Source organism: Sinocyclocheilus anshuiensis, unplaced genomic scaffold (genome assembly GCF_001515605.1).
Source record: "Sinocyclocheilus anshuiensis isolate Anshui unplaced genomic scaffold, SAMN03320099.WGS_v1.1 scaffold1052, whole genome shotgun sequence".
In the NCBI taxonomy this organism is placed as follows: domain Eukaryota; kingdom Metazoa; phylum Chordata; class Actinopteri; order Cypriniformes; family Cyprinidae; genus Sinocyclocheilus; species Sinocyclocheilus anshuiensis.
This window is the reverse complement of record NW_015549556.1, coordinates 1,207,748-1,216,755: the sequence shown is the minus strand read 5'-3', so window position 1 is coordinate 1,216,755 and position 9,008 is coordinate 1,207,748. Positions and strand designations below refer to the sequence as shown.

Sequence of the window (9,008 nt, the reverse complement as noted above, 5' to 3'; positions counted from 1 at the left end):
TTTCAGGGCCCCCTGCACCATTATGACGACCTTTATGCCAATAGCAACTATTATCCAATACTGGACTCATTGGTTTGACATTCCCAGCTGGTGAGTCCAATGTAGGTCAGGATATGGGCATAAGGTTTGGGCCCCAAATGGGTTTGTCCATTTGAATTAGCCCATATGAATCTCTTATAGCATCTGACAGGGGACGATTAACTGATATGGATCCCATTTGGGACCCAAACCTCAATCCCATACACTGAAATGTGGGCTGGGAGTCAACAGATCCAATAGAAGCTGCATAATCTACTGCTGTTGGGCAGATAATGTGTATTACGAAATGTGCGACTGCATATGTTTGTGTGGGGGGAGACTGCAGAGTCATAAATCAGTGTTTATTCGCATGTTGGAAGTGTGTGGGTAGACAGCCACATGTAATGCTACCGAAACATCTGCTCACCATTCTGGCGACCTTGCAGAGGGGCAACAACCAAATGTCCAACTTTATCTCACTCCGTCCCCCTGTGCCTCCTCTCTGCTTCAGTACATACAGTATCTTCCAGTTTTCCTACTGCACTGTGGTGTATCTCACCCTCAGGCTGTTCTTAAGCTTAAAAATTTGAGAAATTGATTATCAGGCACGTCTAGTAGGATCCCTCCTCTCTCTCGTCGAATCTTTTCACACAGTTGCGTAAATCTCAGCCCGCAGAAACTGATAGTGCACTATAGGATGCTTCCATGCACACGCAAGTACGAAAAGGACAAATCCTGCAAGGGGAGACAGAGGAGCAGGGGGCTGTGGGGGAGGAAACATCCTCTCATGCTCACTTTCACATGCCTCCCTCTCTCTCTTTCTCTCACTCGCTCGCATCCTCCAGGAGAGCGAGGTAAGGAGGTGGTGGAGCGCTGTGTGAACCGAGGCAGTGAGGCAGCTGAAATGAGCACATCAGAGCTGGAGTCAGAAGAGAGCGCAGCTGCCCTAACATGCTTCCCTTGACACTGCACAGCTACCTCTGCGCTCGAATGAAGGTAAGTCTGACGAGAGGGAGGAACGGGGGTTAGAATATCCGTTACACGAGTGCGATTGTGTCACGCGATCACCATTGAATGGGGTCTTTATATCATCCGTCGCTCTTGAGAAGGAGCATGCTGAGAGGAACAGAGAGCCGGCGGGGATCGCAGGATTACCCCATCGGCAACCCTTGTCCCATTGAGACAGCAAGCGTGTGCTCCTTTTCCACGATGCCACGGATCTAAAAATGCCTTCCAGCATGTAAGGTGGCGTTTTTGCCAGCGTTCCCAGGTTAAAGAGCGGACACGTGTTTTAGTGCATTGCAGGAGTTTTGCAAGCCTGCCAGTTGCATGTGTGCATGCACGTGTGTGCAGGAGAGAGTTTGCACGTGCTTTCACGTGCGGGTGCGTTTGTGGCAACCAAATGTTGTTGGGTGCACACTTTCAGAGAGAAAAGTCACTGGTGTTTGGCGGGAGTCATATTGATTTTCTCTGAGTCTTCCTTATAGGGGTATTAGTTATCTCGCCTGGGGCTGCAGCTACAAACCGCTCACATAGAGAGATTTTCCTCCGTTTAGCCTCTCTGGTCCTGTCATACTTTGAGTCTCCAGATAACTCTGTGCTGAAAAGCAGGGAACAAAGCAGTGGCTGCTCGATAAAGGGGAAGATAATAAAAGCCAGCTCGATTGTTGCTTCAAGGAGAGGGAATTAGTGCGTGTGTGAATTTTTCATATAGTTTGCTTGCAGCTTGCATGCATAATAGCAAATGTGAGAAATGTGTTGTACGGTTTCACTTTACCTACAGTCATGTCATGTTTAAATATACATGCCATTGCAACTAAAAACATATCCAAATACATGCACTATACTGAGCTAATGATATTTAAAATCCTCTAACCCTATGCTTAAACTTAACTCTCAGCCTTTTATAGTTTCCCTAATATATATTTTTAGTATGTTTATTAAGCTGTTTTCCTCCTGGGGATCGTTGGCTGTTGCAATGGAGTTGATTTCAGGTTTTACTATCCTTGTGGGGATATTTGTTCCCTACAATATAAGCAAAGCCTGACCCGCACACATACATCTTAAATGCAGGTGAACATAAGAAGCATTCAGCCTAATCCATTTGCAGAAATGTCAGAATATACACGTCATTCAAGTCTCTGGTCACCATGGCTCAGTTGATTCTGATGGAGTGAACTTTGACCCCATTCACTTCATGACAATTCTCTTAACTCTGAACAAAACAACTGCGTCACACAAAAGGCCCTTCTCAATTTCCTACTGCCAATTCTGTCACACGGAGCAATAGAAATTATAAATCAGTGTGAATTACTAAAGGGATTGTTTAGCCAAAATGCTAATTATTTACTCCCTCAAACTTGAATCCGTCCATGGAATATAAAAGAATACATTTTGCTGCTATTGTCAGCTATAACAAAAATAAGTTGCTGCTGCTATTGTCAATACAATTACAATTAATGTGGAATTACATTTTATTCTGTTTCTTACTCAGATGTATTTGATGACTTCAGAATATAGTGCATGTGATATGGACTTATACCTTTGTGCTCTTTTTGAAGCTTGAAAGCCTCCCAATCATTGTAATTGCATGGACAAGAGTGACCAGTACAGTCTTTAAAAGTTTCATTTGGTGTTCCATAAAAGAAATTAGTTCATATATGTACTCAGAATGACACAAGGATGAGTACATGATGACAGAATTTAAATGTTTGAGTGAACTATCGCTTAAGCACTGGACATATTAAGCAAAGAGAGCATAAAAAACACATGCAGGCCTGGTCGTGCAGCAGAAATATGTTTCTCTGAAGTCATGGTTTGGCACAAGCAATAATTCTATAGACTAATCGTTCTTGAGAACTCAAAGATTAGCTGATCTCATGATGTGAAGTTCCCTCACATAATTTGATAGTGGGTTACCTTGAAAGAAACTGATTTTGTAAGATGTGCACACATAACTGTGTTTGCGTGGATGTGTGTGTGGACGTGCATCAGATGGAAGTAAGTTGCACCTCATTTGCTCCCAAAGTGCAGGTTCCATTTGTACTGTGTTAGGTAAGATCCAAGCTGGAAAGTCCTCGAGCGCAATCCATCTGCTTGGTCGCAATTAGATAAAGCTTCAGTCTAATACATTCAGAATATTGTCATGTCAGCTGCGGTTTGAGAGGAATTCTATTTCCTGCTGCATTGATCTATGTGCTTTGAAAGTATATGTCTAGCAGTTTAAAGGACAGGTCTGAGATTATATCTTATGCTTGGTCATTCATGCTATGCTGTATACTTTACACTTTTAATTTTTTAAATAGTAATACATTAATTAAAATATATTTTTCAATATTAATTTATATTAAGATTAGTGATGTCAAACGATTAATCGCAATTAATCGCATCCAAAATAAAAGTTTTTGTTTACATAATATATGAGTGTGTACTGTGTATATTTATTATGTATGTATAAATACAGACACATGAATGTATATATTTAAGAAAAATATGTTATGGTTATATATTAAATATATTTATATATAAAATATAATAATTTAAATATATACATGTATATACTTGTAAATATTTTCAAAATATATACTGAATGTGTGTTTATTTATATATACATAATAAATAAACACAGTACACATACATACTGTATATTATGTAAACAAAAACTTGGATGCGATTAATCACGATTAATCTTTTGACATCACTAATTAAGATGTAAGGTAAAGTGTATTATTTATAGAAGAGGAAAACAGGATGACTAACAAAATAAATAAAGAGCTTAAGTTATCAGTCAAAATATATAATCATAATTGTAATATTTATAATATTATCAAATATTTGTAATATTATCAAACAGGACAGAATGTTTAGTAGTTATACCTACTAATACCACTAAAAGTCACGGAATTCATATAATCCCAATGACAGCGGCTCCAACAAGGTATTAACACTGCAAAAACCTTTTACACTGTTTGTTCTTTAATATTTTGCAATAAAATATCAAGGTATTCATTTACAGAGAATTAATTGAGTCATTAGGTATTTTGAAGCCCTTTCGGTGTTACGAGTGTTGCCATAGAAATGTGAAATGTGAGATGTGAAGAGCTCAGCGTTGAATCCCTGAGTTATGATAATTCTCAAATACGTGAACGTAGCATCACATTTGAATGTAGATCTTCTTTTTATACTCCAGCCTGTCACCGAATGCGACCGCAGTTCTGTGACATATAGGGCTGACACTAGCAACACAGTGGGAAGTAATACTGCCACATCCTTTAAACCAGCACTCGTAAAACTCCGATCCACTCTGTAATAGAGAATCATTCCTTTACCTTCTGCCTCATAAACACAGCAGGCCTTACGGGCCATGTGTGTGTGTGTGTGTGTGATGTGAGATGTGAAGAGCTCAGCGTTGAATCCCTGAGTTATGATAATTCTCAAATACGTGAACGTAGCATCACATTTGAATGTAGATCTTCTTTTTATACTCCAGCCTGTCACCGAATGCGACCGCAGTTCTGTGCCATATAGGGCTGACACTAGCAACACAGTGGGAAGTAATACTGCCACATCCTTTAAACCAGCACTCGTAAAACTCCGATCCACTCTGTAATAGAGAATCATTCCTTTACCTTCTGCCTCATAAACACAGCAGGCCTTACGGGCCATGTGTGTGTGTGTGTGTGTGTGTGTGGGTGTCTGACGGTGTGCAATAAACGCCGACATAACAGATAATGAAAAGGGAAGATGAAGGAACAAGAGGCGTGGCTAAATGGCAGATTTGTAGTTACATTCAGGCCTTGTTTTTGCATTGAGATGCATACACACTGCCACCGGCACGCTTATGCAAACAAATCAGAGAACATCTGATGTTTATCTGAAAGAAAACAAGCACAAGCCTTTGCTAAATATAGCATGTATTGATTTATAAGTATGAAAGTTTGTGCTTGGAGAAATATTACAACAAACACCATCAAATGTTTTCCAGCCACTTTGTTTAGTAGCATCCAATCACTGCAAAAAAATAGGACGTCTTTGACTGTTAAGCAAAGAGACAAGGAGAAGTGTGAAAGACTGCAATGTGCGAGTTTGCATCTGTCATTCGGAAGTCAAGAAGGTGATCAATGTCAGATTGATGAAGCACTACATGCTCAGGTCACTGCTGCAATACTAGAAATATCAGACTTTTGTTCTGTGATGCTTTCAAAGACAGAGGAGCATCATTCCACCTGGCCCTTTTCATTACTTAAAAGTATGTGATGTGCTTTTTGCAGTTCCACTAGCGTATCTCCTGTGTCAGTCAAGCAACTACAACTGAACTTTTTTGGTTCAGATCTGTTTGATCTATTTTTTCTAAACCTTCTTGTTAATATGTGAAAACCTTTTCAAACTCACGTGGTGCAACAAACATGCCAATTTTGTGTCAAGGTCAATAAGAGTCTTACAGTGTGATCACAACGAAATTTTGCAGGTCAAAAAGCTCCATTGTCTCTTTTCAATAGTTCTGTCAGGACCACTATCGTCAAAGATGATTGACAATTAGCATACAGTTTGGATTGGCTGTATGGTTCCGTTCTGGGCAAGAACTCCCTGCGCATCTATGCAGCCTAGCATGGATGAGAGCAGGGAGAGCAGCGATAACCCCCCAGGGTAAACAGAACAGAACTAACATAAATGTATTGCAGATATCGTTAAAGTTCAATAATGTTATGTACACATTTTAGAATTAGTCTGATTCAAAGGAGAATCAGAAGGCTGAGGGGATCAGCTGAGAGTCAGCTGATGCGAGCTTGACTAACGTGACCTGCCAGAACTAACGCTACGCTAGATTGTAGCAATGTATGAAACACAGAATTCACAAATTCACTTTTATACCAAGCACATTTCAGTTGGTCAACACAGCAAATTCCTGTGACCAACTTGAACCTGTTGTGAAATATGTGTGGGGAAATATTTCGCTCTCACGCAAATTCACAATCGCATCGATTCCCATTGAAATGACTGGATTTTGCCGGTGAAAATTCCCTGAAAAACAATAAATGAGACCGAACCTTTACAATATAAATTTTACCGTTTTGTTACAAAACAAGGTTAATTCAGGTTGGAAATTGTCATGTAGTGCAACTTTCTAAAAATGATAAAAAAGATATTTACAAAAAAAGTTACAAAAAAAAAGCTTGAAAATAAATACATGTACTGTATGTATGTATATATATATATATATATATATATATATATATATTTAACCTTTTGTGTATAATGAGTAAAAGGTAACACTTTTAGGTAACACTTTAGTAGTTAATTAGTACCTCAGTACTTAATGTTAGCTAATGCATTAACTAAATGTAACTGACAGTTAGCAATTCATTTGTTGCACTATATATGAATATTTGTCAATATTAGCTAATAAAGACAACTGCTCATTGTTAGTTTATGTTAGCTCAGGTCCCAAAACTAATAATATGCAACTTTTGATTTTAAGAATGTATTAGTAAATGGTGAAATTAAGATTAAAATTAAAAATGCTTTAGAAGAATATTTTATCGTAAGTTCATGTTAACTATAGTAGTTAACTAATCTTAACAAATAGAACCTTATTGTTACCAATTTTTCCTTGCATGTGTATTTGTTATTAACCCATGAATGGAAATGCAAACAGATTGCATCGTATACATATCATAGACCTCCTTGCTCAATATAAAGAATAAGGATTTTAGCTCTGATTTACAGTGTGTTTGTGCAGAACAGATGGCCTGTCTTCAGGAGGATATGCCTGCAAGTGAACGCGCTCTCCTGCGCAGTCATCATCTCCCGTGTGTTGACATTTTGATTATTTCCAGAGATTCCCCAGATATCAGAGTCCATTATCACTGGATTATAAGTGTTCCCAAAAGAAAAGGATTTAGTATTTTCTGCTTGTGCTCCACTATATTGACAGACCCTGACTAAAGGTGTTTTAAGTGGTCAGTGATTCAGTGATTCTGGAATGCTAATTAGGGCACTTTGACACGACACCTGCTTTAGCAGACTCGATGCTTCAAATCACTTCAGGGAGCTGACAGGCCATCTGATAAACACAGGAGAGAGTGTTGAAGAGCCTGTTCTCTACTTAACACAACCCACCCCCCGCAAACACACACGTACACATCCAGTAAGGACCGCCTTGAGTGCACAGCCTTGTTAGCTCTCTTGAGTGAGTGTCACTGGACCAGGGATGTATGCATTCACACACACCTTATAAAACCTTTTCGAGTGGGTGTGATTTGGTTGCCCATGTGAACTTCCTGAAGCATCACTTGTGTTGGTGTAGGACTACGAGGAAGGTCGCTGTCATGGCGCCAGCGCTCCAAAGACAGCGTCTGGCTTAGTTTCAGCCACTGCTATTCCTGTCACTGATAGGACGAGACGCACTGCTTTCATTAGGCTAATTGCCCTTAGTGTGGACAGGATGTCTGCTTGAAGGCTTGGTGTCATTCAGAGTGATAGGCACGCTACACACTTGCACGCCTGAACACACACGCAGGCGAGTGAACACGCTGGATGCTGTTCATTCCAGGGGCATTTTAATTCATTTGCCCCGACTAACCTCAAAGTGCCATAACAGTTTCAGATATAGACGGCCGAGCCATCATCCCGCTCTCTCCACTGTGCGTACATGCACGTCCGCACACACTCACACCAGAGACGATGCTGCAGCTATGACATTGAAGAAGTGTCCGAACGGAGGGTACTGTATATTCCAATCTCTCATAAAGTAAACTGAATGTTTACAGTTCTCTGATTTCAGTTAATGGTAACATGACACACAGGTCAACAAATAAAGTATTTCCTTTTTCTAATCAGTATTTTATTTTCATAGATTTTATTTTAAATTAATTTATTTCAACTTTATACATCATGACATAATTATTACTAAGCACCTGAAAAGGGATAGTGCACCGAAAAATATACAATTTATCATGATTTACTCACCTTCATGTCATTCCCAGTACGTTTTACTTTCCTTTTTCTGTTGAAATGCAAAAGAAGGCTTTTTTTTTTTGTGTTGTTGTTCTTTTCCTTGCAACTAAAATGAATGTTCTCAAGCTTCAAAAGGATGCAAAAGTATCGTAAACCTTGTCCCTGGCTTGTGTACTATATTTTACACTGAATAATGACTTTTGTCTGTTCCACAAACATTTATAATTTGGCATTTGAAAATGTAGAATGCAGCACACAAGTCAAATGGATGACTTTTATAATACTTCCATGGTGCCCTTTTAAAGCTTGACAGCTTCAGTTCCCATTCATGGTAATTGCATAGAAAACAGCCTTCAGAATCTTTCATTTTATGTTTAGCAGAAGAAAGTAAATCATGTGGGCTTTGAAGGACACGAGGAAGGGTAAATGATGACAGTTTTTTCATCCTTCGCTGAGCTATTCCTTTAAATAGAAAGTGTATAAGTACAGTGCATTTGCAAAAAGCATCAGTAAAGAGTTTGTGTTGATATTTCATAGGGAGTACAGAGGGAAATTCACCCACCAGTCTTTGCACACAAAATATAGCTACAATAAATGTGGTGAGAGTTAGTGAAGTGTCCGGATTTTCATTCAGCTTAATTATTTTCAGGTGCACTTTTTACAGTTTTTCACTGGTATAAAACAATGGGCGAAGATTAATGCTCCCCAAGCGCCAACTGCGAGTAAAAATCAGTGTTGACGAGTAGGCTATATGAAACACTGTTACTTGCCAATTGCCCAGTAACTAATAATAATTATAATTTCAATTTATATAATAATAATAAAAATAATAATAACAATTCCAATTAGATGTGTTTCCCAAGTTTGTTCTGCTGGTTTTTAATCAAATAATGCATGTACAGTTTCATGGCTAGTAAATATATATATATATATATATATATATATATATATCCACAGAATATGATTGCTCATCATTCACACCCTAAAATACAAAGAGAATTGAAAATGTAACTTTTTTTTTTTTTTTTTATATC

The 9,008-nt window shown here is 38.6% G+C and overlaps 1 protein-coding gene across 1 annotated transcript in view; it reads left to right on the top strand.

The window, feature by feature from the left end:
* The first annotated feature begins 858 nt into the window (after positions 1-858).
* Positions 859-9,008, top strand: part of LOC107656959 (G protein-activated inward rectifier potassium channel 4-like) — a 15,577-nt gene continuing 7,427 nt past the window's right edge. Inside the window, exon 1 of the mRNA XM_016444921.1 lies at positions 859-1,014. The gene's annotated coding sequence lies outside the window, so the exon portion shown is untranslated. The remainder of the gene's footprint in view (positions 1,015-9,008) is intronic.